The sequence below is a fragment of the Bubalus kerabau genome, chromosome 19 (genome assembly GCF_029407905.1).
Source record: "Bubalus kerabau isolate K-KA32 ecotype Philippines breed swamp buffalo chromosome 19, PCC_UOA_SB_1v2, whole genome shotgun sequence".
In the NCBI taxonomy this organism is placed as follows: Eukaryota; Metazoa; Chordata; class Mammalia; order Artiodactyla; family Bovidae; genus Bubalus; species Bubalus kerabau.
The window spans coordinates 54,426,840-54,450,804 of NC_073642.1; the positions used below are offsets into that span (position 1 = coordinate 54,426,840).

Here is a 23,965-nt window from a genome sequence, read left to right on the forward strand (position 1 = left end):
TCCACACACACATGCACACACACACATATATATGAGTATATATAAAGAGAATAAAGATTTGTGTGTGTATATATATATAAAGATAATAAATTATTTTTCCCACCACTATAGGCAGTTTAAATCCTAAAGCCCCATGAAAGATTTTGTTTAGACCTTATTTTAATGGAGTAGTTCTCAACTTTCCCTTGCCACATACTCCAAACACCTCATTCACATTAATTATTAACCACTTTTAAAAAATGTCTTAATATGAGTTTCTAGGCCATGGTCAAAAGGATAGATAAATAGCATTTATTTTCCTAGTTTAAAGGCTGCTAAGAAAATTGCTTTTTAAAAATATTTCATTTAAATCTATTTCCTGCATTAAATCATAGGTATTTACTAAATTTCTCTTCCAATAAGCCCAGTTGAGCATAGTTAGAAAATCTTCCTAAAGTCAATTATTTATATACAAATATATATCTTTATATATGTATATATATAAAATGCAATAATTTCCATATACAGTTAAATATATGTAATCAGCTGATTTCAACAGAGTGATAAACCAAAAATCCTAGTAACATTTAGAAATTATGTAGATAGTCCCTTTGTAATTAATTCTGTCAGAGATACTGACTTTTGTAATTGAATTTCCAAGTTGGATATGGTTATCAGCATTATATATAAGATTAGGAATATTTAATAACTTCTTATTTATGCTTAATAGTATACTAAGCATGAACAATAAGACCCAAAATAATTTCAAATGCATATGAGTTTTAATAAAGTTTTGAATTAGCTATGTAAAAAATTAATCATTAACCACTTAAATCATCAAAAATCTATCCAAAGGGTCAGTTTTTATAGTGGAGAACATTTAGATCTTTGTTTTTAATTATGCAAGAAAAGTAAGAGTTACACTGTCTAGAAAAATATATAGCAAAAAATAAATTTGCATAATGCAAATTAATAGAAAGTACATTTATTTATAACTCTGACTACTTAATTTATGCATAGAGATAGTTAGAAAGTAGGCTTATACTTCCCAGAGATATGATAAACTGACAGGATCTTTTATTATATCTTATGAATGTTAATTTTCCCCACAGGGAAAACTAACACTTCTGATTAGCTAAGTAAATAGCAGGTGACATGCAATTACAAAAGGTTCTCAGCTACGGCACTTTCCCTTTTCATACATAATAAAAGTTTAGAACATAAACATATTGCTCTACACACTCAGGAAGAAAAATGAAATGGGATTTCAGAATCCAGCTTGTGCTTTAACTTTGCCACTAAGTAGCCTTGTGCTATATAACTTAACTCTGATTGCATATTAGTTAAATGCATTAAAACACCTCCCTTGGGGATTTTAAAGGGTGTTTCAGAATTTCCAACAAGATGAATTCTGAAATAAACTTTTTGTACCCAACCCCCGTTAATGTAAGGACCATTCATCTTGGAAATTTATCATATACAGTAAAATCTGTATTTTTCAGTATTATAATGATCCTTACATTTAAACAGATGAGAGAAAGGGACTATCTAGAGAGGTCCAGTGGGAAAAGAGGAAATCAGCCACTCTGCATTGTCTGATTCTGTGATTCTATCTATATTGCCCAAAGTTATTTCACACACATACATACACACTAAATACATGATACACATTAATTGTATAAAAAAATGTTCAAGTCTGTTACCTAATTTTGTGGAAATAACATCCCTGTAAGCAAAGACATATTCAGTATTAACGTCATCTCATAGATCAAGAAACTAGATTTCATTTCTTGTGCAAATGTCAAACATAATAATGTCAACCAGTGTATCAGAAATGGAACTTTCTGATTCCCAGCTTATTGCTAATTTTCCTGCCTGGCTAGAGCTAGCACACAACTACAGTAGAAAACCTGCCACAGACATGCAGTGCAGCAAAGCAAAATCTTCATTAGAGGATCAAAGAGATGAGTTCAATTCACTTTGCTTTAGAGACAGAGCTCGCTGTCTTAGTTTGAATTCCATCCTCCATTTTTTGCTTTAGCAATTTCCATTTTCTTCTTGTAATGCCTATCAAATAGCTTTCTTAAAAGGAAAGGGTTGCTCCTACTGAACTTTTGCAGAATCTGCTGAGCATGGTACTGTTTGTAATTATTATACTTGCTTTTTTAAACGTTTTGCTATTTCTCATTTCACCAATTAAATTTCAATAATGGAAAGGTCAACGTTTATGAAATCTTATCACTCTCCCAACCCTCTTCTTTGCTGAAAAGCTCTCTCATACAATCGCCCATAAACATTAGCTCTATACAGATCCACTCCCTGTAGATTAAGTTTCTGGAGGATTTTAATGACTTTCAACCAAATATCTCAACATTTAGACAGTGAGAGGTATGAGTTAACATTCAACAAATAATTAATAAAGACATAAATGTTCAACAAAGGTTTGTTCTATATTTTATCATTGAATTAGCTAAGCATTTCCTTAATTTAAATATTTTAAACAGGTAAAAATTTTTCCAAAAGAAAAATCTTTTGCTAAAGTAAGATAAAAATTAGGGATATAAGAAATGAAAAATGTTTCTTTTCATTAATTTTGGAGGATTCTGTTGAAATTTTGTTGTGAGAGAAGGATGAGTCAGTAAGCATAACTTATTAGAGAAAAAAAGGATAAAATAGCCAACTAAATAAAAATGCTGCATTTGTGGTATTTGTAGATAACTGACACATTCAAAGAATTTGTTCAAAATGTGTTTTGGAGTTGGAAAAAAATGATTTTGTGATCAATTATGACCACTCTTTAAGATCATACAGTCTTTTTCTCATTTCATACCATAAGGAGAATAAAAATCAAATTCAAGGAGAAGTGACAATGTGGTTTTCATTATCTTTCCCCCAAGTAGCATATTACAAAAAGAATTACTCAGGAAAGTTAAGAAGGGAGGGAGGAATTGGGGCAGTAAGACTAGAAAGCATGCTTTGGGGGTGGGGAACCAGAAGGAAGCCTATCAAAGATTTTATTTGGGCAGAACAAGCCAAAGGATTAGTTTGGGTTCTCACCCTTCACCTTCAGACACAGAGAGCAAGCAAGACAATTTTCTAAAGAAAATGTAAATCCATTATTTGGATTTAGTAATATATGGCTGTATTTAACAGTCATACTGTGGAACAAAGCTGTTTTAATTAATCTTAAAGAAATGACTAAACTATGTATCTAAATTTTTCATTTTAAAAACCCTAAAATATTTGCAAATCTGCTAGCTGCTTAGTTGTTATGACCCTCAAATTCACTTGTCTCTTTAGTAGCCTATAGCCCCAACATGGATAAAAATGTTGACAGTGGTATGTTCTCTGTTGCTAACAGATGGAAGTCTATTTGAGTTTTTCTAAGGTGGGCATCCCTGGTGGCTCAGATGGAAAAGAATCCACTTGCAATATGAGAGATCTGGGTTTGACCTAAATCAAACCCCTTACAATTACACAGTGGAAATGACAAATGGATTCAAGGGATTAGATCTGATAGACAGAGTGCCTGAAGAACTATGGATGGAGGTTCATAACATTGTATAGGAGGCAGTGATCAAAACCATCCCCAAGAAAAAGAAATGCAAAAAGGCAAGATGGTTGTCTGAGGAGGCCTTACAAATAGCTGAAAAAAAGAAGAGATGTGAAAGGCAAGGGAGAAAAGGAAAGATATACCCACCTGAATACAGAGTTCCAAAGAACAGCAAAGAGAGACAAGAAAGCCTTTCTAAGTGATCAATGCAAAGTAATAGAGGAAAACAATAGAATGGGAAAGACTAGAGATCTCTTCAAGAAAATCGAGATACCAAGAGAACATTTCATGCAAATTGGGGCACAATAAAGGACAGAAACAGTATGGACCTAATAATAGAAACAGATTTTAAGAAGAGGTGGCAAGAATACACAGAAGAACTATACAAAAAACATCTTAATGACCCAGATAACCACAATGGTGTGATCACTCACCTAGAGCCAGATATCCTGGAATATGATGTCAAGTGGACCTTAGGAAGCATCACTATGAGCAAAGCTATTGGCAGAGATAGAATACCCACTGAACTATTTCCAATCCTGAAAAATGATGGTGTGAAAGTGCTGCACTCAATATGTCAGTTAATTTGGAAAACTCAACAGTGGCCACAGGACTGGAAAAGGTCAGTTTTCATCCCAATCCCAAAGAAAGGTAATGTCAAAGAATGTTCAAACTACCGCACAATTGAACTCATCTCACACGCTAGCAAATTAATGCTCATAATTCTCCAAGCTAGGCTTTAACAGTACATGAACCAAGAACTTTCAGATGTTCAAGCTGGATTTAGCAAAGGCAGAGAAACCAGAGATCAAATTACCAACATCTGCTGGATCATATAAAATGCAAGAGAATTCCAGAAAAAGGTCTACTTCTGCTTCAGACTATGCTAAAGCCTTTGACGGTGTGGATCACAACAAATAGTAGAAAATACTTCAAGAGATGGGAATACCAGACCATGTTACCTGCCTCCTACATGCAGGTCAAGAAGCAACAGTTAGAGCCACCCATGGAACAATGGACTGGTTTCAAATTGGGAAAAAGAGTTATGTCAAGGTTGCATATTGTTACCTTGCTTATTTAACTTAAATGCAGAGTACATCATGCGACATGCTTAGCTGGATAAAGCACAACCTGGAATCAAGATTGCAGGGAGATATATCAATAACCTCAGATGAGCAATGACACCACCCTTATGGCAGAAAGCCATAAGAGAAGAGGAACTAAAGAGTCTCTTGATGACAGTGAAAGACGAGAGTGAAAAAGCTGGCTTAAAACTCAACATTCAGAAAATGAAGATCATGTCATCCAGTCTCATCACTTCATGGCAAATAGATGGGGATACAATGGAAACAGTGAGAGACTTTACTTTCTTGGGCACCAAAATCACTGCAGATGGCGAAAGCAGCCATGAAGTTAAAAGACACTTGCTCCTTGAAGAAAAGCTATGATAAACCTAGACAGTTTATTAAATAGCAAAGACATTTATTTGCTGACAATGGTCTGCAGTGTCAAAGCTATGATTTTTCCCAGTAGTCATGTATGGATGTGAGAGTTGGACCATAAAGAAGGCTGAGCACCGAAGAATTGATGCCTTTGAATTGTGGTATGGAGAAGACCCTTGAAGAGTCCCTTGGACTGCAAGGAAATCAAACCAGTCAATCCTAAAGGAAATCAATCCTGAGTATTCATTGGAAGGACTGATACTCCAATACTTTGGCCACCTGATGCACAGAGTTGACTTATTAGAAAAGACCCTGATGCTGGGAAAGATTGAAGGCAGGAGGAGAAGAGGATGACAGAGGATGAGATGGTTGGATGGAATCACTGATTCAACTTATGTGAGTTTGAGCAAGCTCCAGAAGATGGTGAAGTACAGGGAGGCCTGGCATGTTGCTGTCCATGGGGTGGCGAAGAGTTGGACATGACTGACCAAATGAGTAGCAACAAAAGGGCAGCAACCCTGCCTATCTATGGGAAAGCCCCTACATGAAAATAATGCCAGACAAATATAAAATATTCACTTAATAGAGGTATTTTGAATTCAATTTTTGACATAGAAAGATAAAAATTAAGTAATCAATTTAAATTATTCAAATTAATCTGAATTATTAAGAATCTAATGGGAAAATGTTCTTACATGTGCATATCCAGCTATATAAAAAGTGAAGACCAATAAAAACCTCTGCTTGATGTATGTCAAGAAAGCTATATACCTACCTGGAGGTGGTAAGGGGTGCTAGTGAGTATGATGTAGGGCATGAGACATTGACAGGAGTCATGGATAACTTCCTTGTTTAATATTTGAAATATATGAAATATATGAAACCCAAAAGTTTCATTTGGGTTTTCCTATATATCTTCTGGAAAAACCAAATGAACTTTTTGATCAGCCCAATAATTTTTGCTTATTTCTTCACTATATGTACAAAAACATCTATAGCAAACATCTTAATTGGAGACATAAAATGTTTTCCATTGAGCTTAGGTTAAAAAAAAAAAAACCTGCTTTGTCTGTTTTTGTTAATCACTATATTGGAGGTTTTGGCTAAGGCAGCAAGACAAGATAGAGTGACAAATTTTTAAGATTGAAAAAAAATTAAAATACTATTGTTATTGTGATTGCATATACCTTGAATGCAGAAGGATCAAGAGATGAATTATCAGATACTTAGGAATATAGCTCCCAGGAGATATACAAAACTCTACAAAAAAAGCTATTAAATTGTAATGAAAGAAACATCTAAAGAAATGCAGGTGTGGGGTGAGACATAAATCATGTTCAGGGATTAGAAAGCTCAGCATTATTAAAGACGTCAGTTCTTTCCAATTTATAGATATAATGCAATCCCACACAAAATCTGAATACTTAAAAATATTTCTTTCTGGTGATAAACTGATACTAAAATTTGTATGAAGACAAGATGGTCAGAAAATAGCAAAGAAATTTTGAAAGAGTCAGGGGGAAGAGAACCTGCTTTACTGAAAGTCAAGATTTGTCCTAAAACTATGGAAATGAAAGTGTGGGTCTGTCTTAGAAAAACCAAGTGCAGCAAAATAAAAACAGACCTAGGTATCTATGAACACTTGATTTTAAAAAAGAGGCAACATCATAGAGCAGAGAGAGCAAGGTGGTCTTTTCAAGAAATTATGCTAAAACATCCAAACTGGGGGGAAAAAAAAAAAAAGACTTTGCTTCACGTACAAACACACACAAAAATTAATGCTGATAGTAAAGCATCTATCAGCTGTTTTGACAGATTATCAACCAGAAGCTTGTACCCCAAATGTGTACATGCTTTCAAAACTGACAAACAGAAGAAGAATCTAATAAAAATGGCACAAGATATGAGCAGGTACTTCACAAAACAGAGTGTCAACAGAGCTAATAGATCTATAAAATGTTTCTAACCTCATTAATTATAGGGAAGTACAAATTAAAACCACAATGATATCAGTATGAGTCCATCAGATTGGCAAAATTAAAATGTTTGACAATAGAAAATTTTGGTGAAAAAGTGAATTCTTATAAATGGCAATGGGAATAGAGCTTTTGTAAACTACTGTGAACAAAATTGGGCAGTATTGACTAAAACTGAAGATACACATATTCCCTTTTCTACTTCTGAGTATATAGCCCACAGAAATGCATGCTTATAATGCCCCAGATACATGGAAAAGAGTATAGAAAGTAGAAGTGTTCAAAATAGGTTCAAACAAGAAGTAATCAAATGCCCATCAATAATAGAATTATTATAAAACACAGTGTTTATATACAAACTATAAGATATTATACAGCATTGGAAATGAACTACAAACTCACCAAAACACACAGATGAATCTTAAAGGCATAATGTTGAGTAAAAGAAATCAGGTACTGTGAAAAATACTGCATTGTACCATATGCATAAACTTAGAAAGTAAAAATAAACTATTATGTATTAGAGATACTTAGAGAAAAAAAGTTATATGGCGAATAATAAAAGCACCTCACATTTAATGAGCATTTACTAAGTGTTTAAAGGATCTTAAAGCCCTTGCTTTAACACCTCTAAAAAGTGTATTTTGATACCTTTATATTACAATAGTGACCTTAAGCTCATTTTTGCTCATTTTTGGCAATGACCTTTTCCCTTGTCCTTTTCCAAATTCACCCTGACCCACTGCCATTTACTGTTTAATGTCATTTCTCTTGGCCATTTTAAGCTATTTTATGGGATGACCTGAACATTTTCATGGCTTCAAAGTATACATTTGCATTTTCTTCAACATTGCTCTTTGTTCATTTCTATTTTTCATTTATATCTTAGATGAGTAGCTCTTGCTGCTGCTAAGTCACTTCAGTCATGTCCTGTGCGACCCTATAGATGGCAGCCCACCAGGCTCCCCCGTCCCTGGGATTCTCCAGGCAAGAACACTGGAGTGGGTTGCCATTTCCTTCTCCAATGCATGAAAGTGAAAAGTGAAAGTGAAGTCACTCAGTTGTGTCTGACTCTTAGTGACCCCATGAACCACAGCCTCCCAGGCTCCTCCATCCATGGGATTTCCCAGGCAAGAGTACTGGAGTGGGGTGCCATTGCCTTCTCTTAGTTAAGAATAAAGGGGAGAAAAGGGAGGGGAGAGGACAGCTAAACTGAGTTTGAATCAAAAGAGCTGCCAAACGGACACTGCATTACTATACAAATCACACAGGTTCATCTTTTATTGGATTAAGCTCTCCAGAGTGGAGTAAACTGCCAACCCAGGCACTCATAGTTCTGTGAAGCCAGCTTGGCAAGAAGATCCAAAATGATCAGGGATTTGGGTATTGATTTATTCACGCGTGCTAAGTCACTTCATTCATGTCCAACTCTTTGTGACCCCATGAACTGTAGCCCGCCAGGCTCCACGGTCCATGGGATTGTCCAGGCAAGAACACTGGAGTGGGCTGCCATTTCCTTCTCCAGGGGATCTTCCCAACCCAGGGATTAAACCCACTTCTCTTATGTCTCCTGTATTGACAGGCATGTCCTTTACCACCAGCACCACCTGCAAAGCCCCTGATTTATTCATGCTGTGCGTGTGCTTAGTCTCTCAGTCATGTCCAACTGCTTGCAACCCCATGGATTGCAACCCACCAGGCTCCTCTGTCCATGGGGATTCTCCAAGCAAGAATACTGAAGTGGGTTGCCATTTCCTTCTCCAGGGGATCTTCCCAACCCAGGGATCAAACCCAGGTCTCCCACATTACAGGCAGACTCTTTACTGTCTGAGTCAACAGGGAAGCCCCTCTACCTATAAAACAAATAATAAATTCCTCAACGACCCGGAGGGATGGTATGGGGAGGGAGGTGGGAGGGAGGTTCAGGATGGGGAACACGTGTACGCCCGTGGTGGATTCATGTTGATGTGTGGCAGAACCAATACAATATTGTAAAGTAATTAGCCTCCAATTAAAATAAATAAATTAAAATTAAAATTAAAAAAAAATTCCTCAATAGTTTTATCTATGTTTCCTAGCATTTTCTTCCTAATTCAGACCTTCTTCCCAATTGGTATGAGCTCCACATATTCATGTGTCTAGATGTGTTGTATATATAAAAGCACAACCAAGAAATGCATGTTCAAGTCTGTTTTAGCATTGTATTAAATCTCTTCCCTCAAGATAATTGCGGTCATCAATTACTGGTCCATACTCAGTATGATTCACAGATGTTTTGCCTTTCAGGTTTACTAGTTCACTCTTATAATTTTTAATAAACTCTAATTTCATATACAGAAAACATTAACAATATCCTTCCTTCAAACTTTCCATGACAAGGCACCTGTGGAATAAAATGTAAGCAAGCTGTTTCCATACTCCTAGCAATACTATTTATATCCAAGAGAATTTGGTGATTTTTTTAATATGGACTTTTGTGAACTTATAAAGATTTGACACTTTATATTAATTTTTTCCTTAAGTTTATCATTTCCTGTAGCTATAATTTTCTTTTGGCATACAACATATAAATCCCATTTATCTCTCTTTTTATGGAATAACCAGTTGCCTGTATTTTCCAGTTATAATAGTGAAAGGAATAAATACTAGGTAACAGTACATATTATTTAGAATTACTAATTTATCTCTTAAACATGGCATTTAGCACATGATTCTGGTAGATAAGTTGATAAAAGCTTTAAAAAGATAATATTCACTATTGTGTTTTCAGAAATACTGTGTTCTAATAACAAGAAACAAGCCAGGGCACATAAATGTATCAACAATTTGCTTTGAGGTCAGGCACAGCACAATTATAGGAACAATGATTTCATATACACACATCCATGTATTTTATTTGCGTGGCAGCCTAGAGAATTGATCACACAGAAATGAAGCTAATACAAAAGAACAGTGCTTAGATATCCGATATCTAAAACAGACCATTTACCTTATTAAGATGTAGGTTTCGAGCACAGATGCCCTTGTGCTGAAATTAAAGCAGCATGGCCTTCCCCTGCACCTTCAGGAAATGGTGTTAGCCCTGGGACCAGAGGCTCTAAGACGTATAGGTGCTATTTCTATCGGTAATGGAATGAAGACAGATATACCAACCGGAAGTCATTTTCTAATTTCCCTCATCATTCTAGTTTGCTTCCTTCTCTTTATCTCTTTCCATTTACATTCTCGTCTTTCTCTCTCCCTCCCAAAATCCCTCCTCCCTAAATGCCTCACATATCCCAAAGCTTCATTTTTCTAGAAAAGTTGCTACAGATTACTGTATTTAGGAAAAGAACACTCTAGGAATAGAGTGGTCTCTTACATAATATTGTGGGGTTTTTTTTGTTCCTGGACATGTGATATGAAAAAACAGAATTAAAAAAAAAAAAAAAAAAGCACTCAGAGATCTGGATAAATTCCTCCAGGATGTAGTGAAGTGTAACAAAACTGAAAAATTACTGCTATCAGCAAAATTTATATATAGTAGTAAGCTGCTTTTCAGGATAGCATGGTCTGGATTCAGCAGTAATAATATGCAACCTTCAGGGCAAAACAACCATGTTAAAAAATAACAATAGAATGCCCAGAGAAAGTAAACCAATGTCAAACCCTAGATTTGCAAAATCACTGGCTGTCTGTCAGTCCTTAACTACACAGAAGCCTAAACATTGAATAATGTCATGATACCTACTCCTCTCTTTGGAGCTTTTATAAATACTAAGCTATTCCCCGAAAGTCATTATTAATTTTTGAAATCACTTGTCTGTCAAAATAATAGATGTTCACTGGCAAAAAAAATGAGAAGATATAAAAAGTATAAAAAACTGTTTCAAAAACTATATACAAAATCTACGTTCCAAAAATAACTAAAATAAGAAAAATATACTGTTAATACTTTGCCTTATTTTGAATTTTCTTTTTCATTTTTCTGGTATCTAAAAAAGTTCATTTCCAACTGCTTTTAAAACATTCTACCAATGTGTAATTTATTTTTATATTCACCTCTTTTGGAAAAGTTTTACTTTCTTACTGTATCATTCAAACCATCATTAAGTAAGCATCACCTTTTGACATTTGTTGGTTTGATGAACAAATGATACTTTTATGATAATTATAAAAGTATATGAAAGTCCTGAACATCACCAGGATTTATTGGGTTATTGGCCAATGGTAAAGGCTAGATAAAGTGTGCTGCCTATACTCCCATGACTACAGATGAAAGCATTCATCCTTTCAGTTTCTAGGAGATTCCCCTGGTGCCAGTTTACCACTGATCACTTCCCTAGAACTGCTATCAGCCCACGGAAACTGGTTCACCCTACCTTGAAGTCCCTCCCCAGTTCCTGATGTATGCATGGATAGGACACCCCAGCCCTCTTGTTCCCATTCACAATTCTGAGGGCCACCCTGCTGCACAACTTTCCATGGCACTGCAGTTCCTGGAGCAGACTTTGCTTCCCTCATTTCCTCCCGCACAGGTTGCTCAGTCTGGCTGATATAGCAAGATAACAAACTATGTGGCTAATGAACAATGGCTCAGTTCAGTCGCTTAGTCATGTTGGACTCTTTGTGACCCCATGAATTGCAGCACGCCAGGCCTCCCTGTCCATCACCAACTCCTGGAGTTCACTCAGACTAACGTCCATCAAGTCAGCGATGCCATCCAGCCATCTCATCCTCTGTCGTCCCCTTCTCCTCCTGCCCCCAATCCCTCCCAGCATCTGAGTTTTTCCAATGAGTCAACCCTTCGCATGAGGTGGCCAAAGTACTGGAGTTTCAGCTTCAGCATCATTCCTTCCAAAGACATTCCAGGGCTGATCTCCTTCAGAATGGACTGGTTGGATCTCCTTGCAGTCCAAGGGACTCTCAAGAGTCTTCTCCAACACCACACTTCAAAAGCATCAATTCTTCGGTGCTCAGCCTTCTTCACAGTCCAACTCTCACATCCATACATGACCACAGGAAAAACCATAGCCTTGACTAGACAGACCTTAGTTGGCAAAGTAATGTCTCTGCTTTTGAATATGCTACCTAGGTTGGTCATAACTTTCCTTGAAAAAGTTGGCTTAAAGCTCAACATTCAGAAAACGAAGATCATGGTATCCAGTCCCATCACTTCATGGGAAATAGATGGGGAAACAGTGGAAACAGTGTCAGACTTTACTTTTTGGGCTCCAAAACCACTGCAGATAGTGACTGCAGTCATGAACAATGGCTAGATGACACTTATTTCTCACAGTTTGAAGGTTAGAAGTTCTAAGATCAAGGTGCTAGCAGATCTGGTGTCGGGGTTGGGGGGCCTCTTCTTGCTGTAACCTCACATGAGAGAAAGGGAGAAGGGGCTCTCTGGGGTCTCTCCTATAAGGGCACTAATCCCAGTCATTACAGCTTTACCCTCATGTCCCACTCGACCTCCAAAGGGCCCCGCTTCTGATACCACAAGATTTCAGCCTATGAATTTGAAAGTGAGACAAACTTTCAACTGATATCATAGGCTTTTAATATGAGAGAATCCCCCAGTAAATTTCCTACAAGCAAATCTCCGTTTCAGCACCTGTACTTCGAGAACTAAAGAATGTTTACTGCAATTTTTTTTAATGTCTATGCTTTATATTTTTTTTGTTAGTAATGTGTATTTTATTTTATTTTTTAATTAATTAATTCATTTTAATTGGAGGCAAATTACTTTATAATATTGTAGTGGTTTTTGCCATACATTGACATGAATCAGCCAATCTTTGCAAAGACCAATCTGTAAGAAATATAATCTATATTGTTATTCAGTTGGAATTTATGAATAATTAATGACCTGTGATTCAACTAATGATGATCTCATGTGCAAATTTCTTTGGATTGAGATACACATTTCTTAGTTTATAACACTGTACAATATATATTCCTTCATTCATGGTAGTGTTGTATTACACGGATCTTGATGTGTACCTATTTAGTGTTCTTGACTGTTTGATATCTGACACACATTATTGTTTCTTACATGTGTTTTACAGCAATTTAATATACATGTTAAATGGTTATTTTTTTTTTACTTTCCATAACTGTATCTTAAATTATATTTAAATCATTCAAAAGTGGACAGTGGAAAATCCTCTTTTAAAAACAAGTGTACAGGAAATTGAAAAGAAATTCTTTAAAAATGCTGCAATGCAGAAGATCTCATCTTTCTCTCTGAGAGAATGTGTCTAAAGAAATTAGCAGAACAAGCAGGATGTAGATAGCAACATCAGTAACCTAATCACACAGATAATCAAAACCCAATGGAAGCAGGGAGATGACACCAGAAATACGATACTGGGCATCCTCATTACAATTTTGACACAGGAGGTGAAATGAAGGAAATTAAAAAGAAATCCAGTTGTCTGAGAAGGTTTTTTCCTGACCATAAAAGAAATATAATCCACAGAGGAAATATATTGAATTAACATCATTAATAAGTCAAATCTGATATCTTATACATATGAACAAAGAGTAAAAACTGGTCACTAGAAAAGCTTTAGAACAACAGTATTTTATATCCTCTGAGCTTCTGATCCTAAAAAGTAATTATTATGTAAAATGTACTTGATAACAAACACTCATAATTACAATTACAGAAAAGTTAGAAGTTCTTAGAATTCAAATTTCATTATCTCAATGATCACCAGATTTTCATGTGATCTCTTGCTTGAAAATGTGTCAAAAATGTATGAGAGGCCACACTTTAGGTTTAATATCTGTAGTAAATGTTTTAACTGCACCCTTAAATCTTGCCATCACTTAAAACATATATTTTACTTACAGCCCACAGGAAGGCTGGTCAAGTGAGAAAAATAGCTTAAACTCTTCTTAGCAGTCTTAAATGAATCGCTCAAAATCCACATCTTACAGAATCCATGCCATGAATGATGTTCGTAGACAAAGCTTAGCCTTGTATATCAGCCCCCAAGTTAAACAAAATTCTGCCATTCCAAATCAATAGCAGTGGAAAACAAAGGAAGTTAAGAGTTGGAAGACAAGAGAGCAGGGGGAAATGCTGCATTGGGTATCTAAAACACAGGGCTTGGATTGTTATTCAGTAAGTGTGGTGAACTGATAAAAATTGTCACCTACAGGCTGATTTTCAAATCAGTTTTCATCTGAATTGATTTTTTCTTTATGGTATTTAGTAGTTTTCAAAACATTCAGAAATGCTGAATCCATTTTTCTTCTCTTTGAAATAAATCCATTTTCTCTCTACTCTTGTGGAAATATGCAAAAACACTAGTAGAAATTTTTGATGCATATACACAAATTTGATAACCTAGATAAAATGGAGGAATTCCAATAAAAGGCACAATCTGTCAAAACTCAAGCAAGAAGAAACAGATATCTTAATAGGCTTGGATATATTAAACACATTGAACAATTAGTAATTTTCTGAAGCAGAAAGTACCATGTCCAGATGAGTTCACTAGTTTCTACCCGACATTTAAGAAAGAAATTATACCAATTCTCTATAATCTCTTTCAGAAGATAGAAGCAAAAGGAACACTTCCCAATTCATTCTAGGAGATCAGCAATACTCTAATACCAAAACCAGACAAGATACTATAAGAAAAGGAAACTACAGATCATTATCTCTCATAAACATGGATGCAAAATTCTCAACAAAAGTGTTAGCAAATCAAATCCAAAACTGTATAAAAAGAGTTATACACCATGACCAAATGGTGTATAAATCCCAAATGGGATTTAAATCAATCTAGATTTAATCTAAATTTTAATCTAAATCAATCTAAAATTTCACTAAAAGAAAAAATCAATTCAGACCTTATATTCTTCACAAAAATTAATTCAAAATGAAGCACAGACCTAAATGCAACATAATGAAACTGTTAAAAGAAAACATAGGAGAAAACCTAGATAACCTTGGATATAATATTCCTTTAAAGATAGAGCACAAAATGTATGATCTATGAAAGAAATAATTGAAAAAGCTGGACTTCACTAAAATTAAAATTTCTGTTCTCCAAAAGGTAGTATCATGAGAATGAAAAAAAGCACAAATTAGGAGAAAATATTTGCAAAATACATGCTGAATAAGGATTATTATCCAAAATATACAAAGAACTCTTATAAGTCAACAATTAGAAGACAAACACTCCAACCATATTTACTTCAGCATTATTCACAATAGCCAAAACATGAACAATCTAAGTCTCTGTTAATGGACAAATGAATAAGGAACTGTGATTACACCCAAACAGAAAGTCATTTAGCCTTAAAGAGGAGATCTTGCCATTTGCAACAACATGAAAGAAACTGGAAGATATTATGTTAAGTGAAATACACCACACATATTAAGAAAAATATTGCATGAGTTATGTATATGCAGATCGAATGAAGTTGAATTCATAGAAGCATAGACTAGAACAGTAGTTACTAGGAATGGGGAGGTGAGAGAAATCAGCACATGTTAGCCAAAGGGTACAAAGTTGCCATTGTATAAGGTGAATGAGTTCTAGAGATCTGGTGCACAGCATGATGACTATACTTACTACTGTACTGTATGTTAGAAATTTGCTAAAAGAGTAGATTTCAGGTTCTCTCACCACACACACACACACACACACACACACACACACACATGCAGATGGTAACTATATGAAGAGACGTTTATGTTAATTAGTTTGAATGTGGTCATTATTTCACCATGGATATGTACCATATCAAACCATTACATTGTGAACCTAAAATATACATTACATATATGTGTGTTAGTTGCTGTCTGACTCTTTGCAACCCCATGGCCTGTCCATGGAATTCTCTAGGCAAGAATACTGGAGTAGATTGCCAATCTCTTCTCCAGGGGATCTTCCTGATCCAGAGATCAAACCCAGGTCTCCTGCATTCCAGGCAGACTCTTTGCTGTCTGAGCTCAAAGGGAAGCCAACATCATATATTTAAAAAGAAAACAAACAAAACTACTAAAAAATGGGTCAAAGACCATAGCAGAACAAATCACCTCACCAAAGAAAATATATAGATGGCAAATCTGTACAAGAAAAGGTGCTGTATATCATGTCATCCAGGTAATGCAAACTGAAACAATAATATGATATCATTACACACCTATTAAGAATGGCCAAAACTTAGAACACTGACAACACCAAATTCTGGCACGAGTGTGGAACAACAAGAACTCTCTAACACTGCTGGTGGGAATGCAAAATGACACAGCCATGTTGGAAGACACTTTGGATGTAACATTCTTAAAAAAAATATATTTTTTGAGCTGAAATTTCTTGTGTGTGGTTTCTAATGCTTTATATGGAAAATAAACTTTTTAAGAGAAAAAAAAATAAAAACTAAACATTCTTAACCATATGATTCTAAAATCATGTTCCTTGGTATTCACCCAAAGAGTTGAAAGCTCATGTCCATACAAAAAACTGCCCATAGATATTTAGAGCAGTCTTATTCATAACTGTCAAAATCTGGAAACAACCAAAATGCTCTTCAGTAGATGCATGGTTAAACTTTGGTAGATCCAGATAATGAAATATCATTTACCACTAAAAAAGAAATGAGCTTCAGGCTCATTTGAAAACTCCTTGAAAGACAAGGAGGAAGTTTAAATGCATGTTACTAATTGAAAGAAGCCAATCAAAAATTTTATGTACTATATGATTCCAACTATATGACATTCTGAAAAGGGCAAAATTATAGAGATAGTAAAAAGATCAGTGGTTGCCAGAGGCTAGGAGGGAGGGAGGGATAAATGAGTCAGTCATTGAATATTTTTAGGGCAGTGTAACTACTCTGTATGAGACTATAAATGTGAATACTTGTCATTATACATTTGTCCAAACCCATGGAATGTACAATATCAAGAATGAATCCTAACATAATCTATAAACTGACAGTTTCACTGATTTTAACAAATGTATCAGTCTGATGAGGAATGTTAAAAAAAAGGAGTTGGCTATGCATAATTGGGGGTAGGAATTAATGAGAAATCGCTGCACTTTCCATTCAAATCTGCTTTGAACCTAAAACTTCTCCAGAAAGTTGTCTATTAAAAAGGAATTTTAATATATTTATCCATTCTTATACTAGATAGCCTTTTTAAGAGTGTTCTTTACTTTTTGGATTGAAAAAAATACTTGAATGATGGTTTCTGGCAATACTACATGGCTCTCAGCTTGTTAGCTATGGGACTGCAAGGAGATCCAACCAGTCCATCCTAAAGGAGACCAGTCCTGGGTGTTCACTGGAAGGACTGATGCTGAGGCTGAAACTCCAATACTTTGGCCACCTCATGTGAAGAGTTGACTCATTGGAAAAGCCCCTGATGCTGGGAGGGATTGGGGGCAGGAGGAGAAGGGGATGACAGAGGATGAGATGGATGGATGGCATCACTGACTCGATGCTCATGAGTTTGGGTAAACTTCGAGAGTTGGCAATGGACAGGAAGGCCTGGCGTGCTGTGATTCATGGGGTCACAGAGTCGGACACGACTGAGTGACTGAACTGAACTGAATTGAACAAGCAGAAGGAGAAAGACATAAAGGTAGTGGCAACAGGTTTGGAAATTGAGAAAAAAATTAAATCTGTTTTCTGTCAGTCAAAAAACAACAAAAATGATTTGCTGGATTTTTTTTTCCTTTTTGGATTATGAATTTGTTCAAATGTTTCTATGATCTCACATCAATCAAGAAAATCTTTCTTGACTATTAGAAAGGAGGCTAGCCCTTTGAGATAGATCTAGATTATGAGTTTTTCTGCTTCTTTTATATTAACCCTTGTTAGTTTGAGTGAACTCCAAGAGTTGATGATGGACAGGGAGGCCTGCTAATGCTACTGCTAAGTCACTTCAGTCGTGTCCAACTCTGTGCGACCCCACAGACGACAGCCCACCAGGCTCCCTGTCCCTGGGATTCTCCAGGCAAGAACACTGGAGTGGGTTGCCATTTCCTTCTCCAATGCATGAAAGTTAAAAGTGAAGGTGAAGTCGCTCAGTCGTGTCCGACTCTCAGCGACCCTATGGACTGCAGCCTTCCAGGCTCTTCCATCCATGGGATTTTCCAGGCAAAAGTACTGGACTGGGGTGCCATTGCTGCAATTCATGGGGTCACAAAGAATCGGACATGACTGAGGGACTGAACTGAACTGAACTGAAGACTGAAGAGCTATAAAAGTATTTACCTTTTATTTAGTAAATGTAAAATATTTTGCTATCTTGGCAACTATTAATAAGATTATAAAAGTCTCAAACATAATTCTGTTCTGATTGGCTTGAAGAGATTAACACATGTTTACATAGCAATAATATCCTCTTCAGTTGTCAGAAATAAACTTTTTAAATGAAACTTTGTAAAACTGAAAATATAGTAGTCTTTTTAAAAGTCCTCTTATAGAGACTGCTACTTCAGCAGAATTGTAATATAAGAATTCAAATTCGGTCAATCAAGATGAATCACAGACCAATCAGATGGTCTGAAAATATGATTTAAAAAAAAACCCTAAATACAAGTACATGTTCTCTGATTTATCATCTTGGAATATATAACCAATTACTTAATTTTTTTCATAGAGATCTAGGTATTTTGAACTTCCTAAACTGCTTATGCTGGCTATCAGATGAGCTATTTTACTTTTACATCATATTGGGACTAAAAAGAAGGAAAAAAAGAAAACAGTTCCTACTATATTAAACCCTATTTCTGAAAAACATATCAATAATAATTTTGTTCATAGATACATGTATATGTATGGCTGAGTCCCTTTACTGTTCACCTGACTCTATCACTGCACTGTTAATCAGCTATACAACAATACAAAATAAAAAGTTTAAAGGCTGAAATAAATTTTTGCTCGGTAGTATGTGAGGTTAATTTTATTTAATTTTAAAACCTTAGATGATATAAAATTGAGTTCATTAATAGGCAATCTTTGCACATCTAATACTGCCTAAGTAAGATAGACTACTGAAACACTGGTCACAAGGAACAGCTGCATTTCTCAGTTTGTTATATTACAGAGTGCTTTTATCTTTGGTGGGAAAATGACATGGATGTTTATAGGTGATCATTAGATTTGTTCATGAGCTTTGTTAAAAATGCTTGTATATAACAGGCAATTTTCAATTACCTAACTCCCAGTGTTGTCTGTGAAATAGTAGCTGATTTGACTAAAAGTTAGAATTAAGATGGGTGATGTGGTTAGTTTAGTTAACTTGGGTAAACATATAATTAATATGGGTGATTGAGTGCATACTGGAAATAATAACAGCAAAGAAATATAACTATGTATGCAAAGGAACAGTGTATCTTTTTGTTTTTCAAAGAAAAGAGTGATTTTGTTTTAATGAAAAGTGATTTTGGTAACATTGATTTGTATTCAGTCTCATTTTTCATAACATTGGTGCTCACATAAGTATAATAAGACAATTTCCCCCTATATTAGTATATAATTGAACAAACTAAGTATGCAATAATCAAAAGCATGCCTAGAGTGTCATGTTTAATAAACCAAACAATGCCCACCATTAATGAAACAACACAGTAAGAACAAGCTCGCCATTAATGAAAAAGAATTGCACTTTATATGTGGTGCCAACACCTCCCAATCTTTCTAAGGAAACAGACTTAGCACCCAGGTTCCAGCATCCCAGCCTGCTGGGTGACAAGGGTGTGACTCTGTGTCAGGCTGGGAACTTGGAAAATCTGGTAGACCTTAAGAAGAGAAGAAGTCACTCAAATCTACAGATAACTCTGGTAGAGAGAACTTCTTTCAATTGGTTTTCCAGCATTTAGAAGAGCAAACTAAATTTCCTAAAAAGAACTTAATTATTTAGACTCATAAGTTATGTGACACCGTGTGCATAAAGAGGCTTACATATGCAACTCTTGCTAAACCTAGATAAACTAAGCAGAACTTATCGACCCATAAAAAGAACGACCTTTTTGTCATCAAAACTATTTAGAAATTATTTCTCAAACTAGGGTACTGGGAATAAAAGCTATTTAAATATCATTTAATTATCTAAGGCCGAGGTAGGCAAACTTTCTCTTAAGTATTTTAGGTTTTTCAGGTCATACACTCTATGTCACAACAACTCAAATTAGCCACTAATGATGCATAAATTAATAGATAAAACTGTGTTACATTAAAACTTCACAAAAACAGGAGATTGGACAGAAAGCTTGGTTTGTTGGCCTCTGATCTAGGGAAATGTGCTTACATTTATCTTTGCTATTTCCTATTAAGTAAGAGCATCAATTCTGTGAATTTACATGTTAATTTGCACATTTCTGCTTAGAATAAAAGATAAAACCCAAAGCTTATGGTTCTATTGCCTTGTAGGACTTTAACCATATGAGCTCTAACCCAGCAATTTCATTTTTAAAATGCCTTTTTTGAAAGACTATATAATCCTTATTCCTCTAATTCTCATTTGGAACAGATTTACTGTTTTACTGCTTCTTTAAATAATGAGGTAAGTAATTTGGAACAACTCTTTTTAATATTTCTAAAAAAATTTTTTTTTTTAAATTATACATGGACAATAAAAAATTAATAAATGGATGCATTTTGAATCCTAATTCAATTATTAGACAATTTAGATTCTAGAATTTCAACCTCTCTCCTAGATTTTGGTCATTTTTAGTGGTAGGATTTAAGGCTTTCCAAATATGACAGCCTCTCATCTGTCACAGGAGGAGATGAAATTTGATTATTTAAATGTATCAAGATCAAAGTTTTTTGAGAAACAAAGATGAAGGGACTAATTATTGTTTTACAGTATCTTTATCCCCTATTAAATATAATGCTAAATATGTATACTTCACCTGTTTTTTAATGTTCCAATAAAATTATTTTAACTGCTTTTACCCTTTTACCTTAAGATAAGATTTCTTAACTATATAAATAACTCTACATCCTACATTGCTGTTGTTTTTCAGGCCACTTAGGGTAGTAAAGACAGATCATGCCCATGCTTAGAGACTAGCCTTTGTAGGCCTAGAACAGCATGGTTACAAAGAGGGATCATCTAACTTCTTTAATTACTTTGCTTCATGACAGAGAATTTGAGTCTGTGATGCATTCTTTAAGTCATTAAGTACACGAAGAGCCAAGGTTCACTCAGAGTTAAATTACATATAAGTTCAAGCACAAGATTGCCTCTCGGTCTTTGCTAGGCAAAGTTCCTTATAGTTTAAAAACATGGTTAGCCAATAAATTTTAAACCAACTCAACTTACATAATATACATTGGGAACCCAAAACTTCATGGAGTAATAGCCAAAACCAGAGTTGGTCCAGTCACAATTCCGGAATCTAGACCACTGATTGGGAATTCCTTCTCTTTTACAAGAGGCTTTGGTGCTCTGGCTTCCCTGGTGGCTCAGAGGTTAAAGCATCTGCCTAGAATGCAGGAGACCTGGGTTCAATCCCTGGGTTGGGAAGATCCCCTGGAGAAGGAAATGGCAACCCATTCCAGTACTCTTGCCTGGAGAATCCCACGGAGGGAGGAGCCATGTAGGCTACAGTCCATGGGGTTGCAAAGAGTCAGACACGACTGAGTGACTTCACTTTCACTTTGGTGCTCTGCTGTCTCTGTAGCACTGGTGTGATGGCTTCCAGCTTGGCCACTATTCTGTGACAATGGAAATAGTCGAGTCCTTTGTTCAAGGTTGTTTCCCAATGGATTAAACTCTGCAGTGGGAATAATTGTTGACACCTGTCAATCAGAGATTGAAAAACTTAGCTATATGAGGGAGGTGAAGGGAGGTGGTTTCTCTAGTTTCATTTTTCGAGTATTGTCTTCATTTTGCTTCTTACCTCCTTAGCTGTTTTTTCTACCATGAACTTTAGCTTAGGGCAAGGTATTAAGATTTACAGTCCTGTCAAAAGGAGGGTTATTTGATTCTCGGCTACCTCATGTCCCTGCCTATAGGCACAAAGAGCATCTCTACACTAGGTTGTATTTATTCTTCTGCTTTCAAGTAGGCTATTTAGAAGAAACTCATCTCTCTCAGAGAACTTATTGAAAGTCACAAAAAATAGTCAATATATTCTAAAGTACTGCCATTTCTCTACAGAAGTTTCCAAAAGCCTTAGCCTCAGAGAACTGAAAATCTGAGAGCCAAATGAATTTTGCATGAACATGCCAGGAAGTATAAACAATTTTTTCCATTGTATAACTGGTATCAATATCTTCTCAACTAAGGTTAGGGGGAATCATCAGCTTGTATTCTTTAGCAAATAAACAACTCACAGTTTAAAACTTTTCAATTTTAATACTCTTACTTCCAAGGAGTTATTTCAGAACTAGAATTTAGTTTCAAATAATTCAGAGTGGCATAAGCAAAAGTGATATTTACTATTTAACTAAAAACTCCAAAAAAAATAAAATCCTGTTGCTAGAATTCTATCTCCATCTTTAAGCTTTTAAGTTCTGTGTTTTGGCTTTATTTGCAATAAAGTTTCCCCTCATGATATAAAACTGCCACCAAAAATTATATATTCCTCTAGTTAGAAGTGCCAGAAGAAGTGTTTTCCTTTCTCCATGTGGTTCCAATTTCCAGGCTTCTACTTGCTGTCTGATGATACAGTCCACCTGCCTGAGAAATGGAATTCGCTGAATGGCAAAACCTAGACAGGGCCATACCAACACCATGATCCGAGTGCAGTGGGAACAGTTTCACAAAACCATTGTAAAGGGTTCTTTTAGAAGAAAAGGAATGAATACAGACAAAGTAGAAAGAACAGCTATAACCTGTTGAAGCATGTTGAAAAAATATAATAAATTTGATTTCTGGTGAACTTTTGTTGGTAGACCTACAATGACTTTTATTAAGTATCATTTTCTTTTGTAAATGTTTATAAACCATCTATTTAATAATTCCTAAGTTTTATTAGGTTTACCGTTTATATCTTATAGAATGCTATTTCTGAAATAAAGTTTAAAAAATATGTGATTTCTTTTTCCTCTGTAGTTTTAACAATGAGTTGCTGTGCAAGTATACCTTTAAGTTCTTTCAATAACTGGAAAAAGAACTAAATTCATTTAAAACAGCTATGAGGTTCTCACATCCTGGGTGCCATTACTTCTTGAGCCTACTTCCTTTCATAAATATTTTTAGACTAGAGGTTATCTTTCTATTTAATGGTGTTATTTTTACTTTTTTAATATTAAATAGTCTTCAAGTGATAGCATTTTCTGCCTCTACCGTCTTGCTCTTAACATATTTAAAAGGCATACATGATCCTTTTTAAAAACCATTTTCACCGGTTTTTAGCACAGTCTGTCACTTAGTATTCCTGATGCTATAAATGCCACTTTTACATTTATATTCTAACTCAACCCTTTGTTCAACAGTCCTTTCAGACCGTGTTCATTTAATATCCCCATATATTGGTTGTCTTCGGTTGATCAGGAGATACTTCTTTATTTGGATAATTTGTAACAAAACAGAAGCATTTCCAATTTTTAGAAATCCTCATTTAAAAACAAAATCTTTTTTCAGAAATTGAAAACTATGCCCTTTAGCCCTCTTTTAAAGCCTTATAAACTTAAGGATTACATGAACCCATATTCTCATGGTGTTTGTCAGCTTTCAACAGTACTCCAGGGAGGTATTCCAATGCAGCATTAAGACTATAGGCTTAAGCTCTTTCGGTTCTTCTTACAGAAATGGTTACTAACTTGAATATTAACTTTTTGAACCTTAACATTTTTATCTTATTATTATATACATCTTGGAGGTGTTGTGAAGATTAAATGTAATAACCCGAACAGAGTACTTGGTATAATACCGGATACATGCCTGCCAAGTCACTTCAGCCGTGTCCGACTCTGTGCGACCCCATGGACTGCAGCCTACCAGGCTTCTCCATCCATGGGATTCTCCAGGCAAGAACACTGAAGTGGGTTGCCATTTCCTTCTCCAATGCATGAAAGTGGAAAGTGAAAGTGAAGTCACTCAGTCGTGT

At 35.4% G+C, this 23,965-nt stretch overlaps 1 protein-coding gene and 1 non-coding gene across 48 annotated transcripts in view; one reads left to right on the top strand and one right to left on the bottom strand.

Moving 5' to 3' along the window:
* Positions 1-23,965, bottom strand: part of LOC129633627 (craniofacial development protein 2-like) — a 472,452-nt gene that overhangs the window by 154,076 nt on the left and 294,411 nt on the right. For 8 of the 47 annotated variants that reach the window (XR_008705165.1, XR_008705163.1, XR_008705169.1 and 5 more), the window contains exon 3: positions 21,232-21,710. The exons of 36 other annotated variants lie outside the window; for them this stretch is intronic. The gene's annotated coding sequence lies outside the window, so the exon portion shown is untranslated. Of the gene's footprint in view, positions 1-9,939; positions 10,070-19,298; positions 21,711-23,965 lie in introns of those variants that run through there. 3 more of the 47 variants (XR_008705190.1, XR_008705183.1, XR_008705166.1) reach the window with 2 other exon arrangements.
* Positions 21,364-21,435, top strand: TRNAS-AGA (transfer RNA serine (anticodon AGA)). Its single transcript has one exon. It is a non-coding gene; the product is annotated as a tRNA-Ser (tRNA).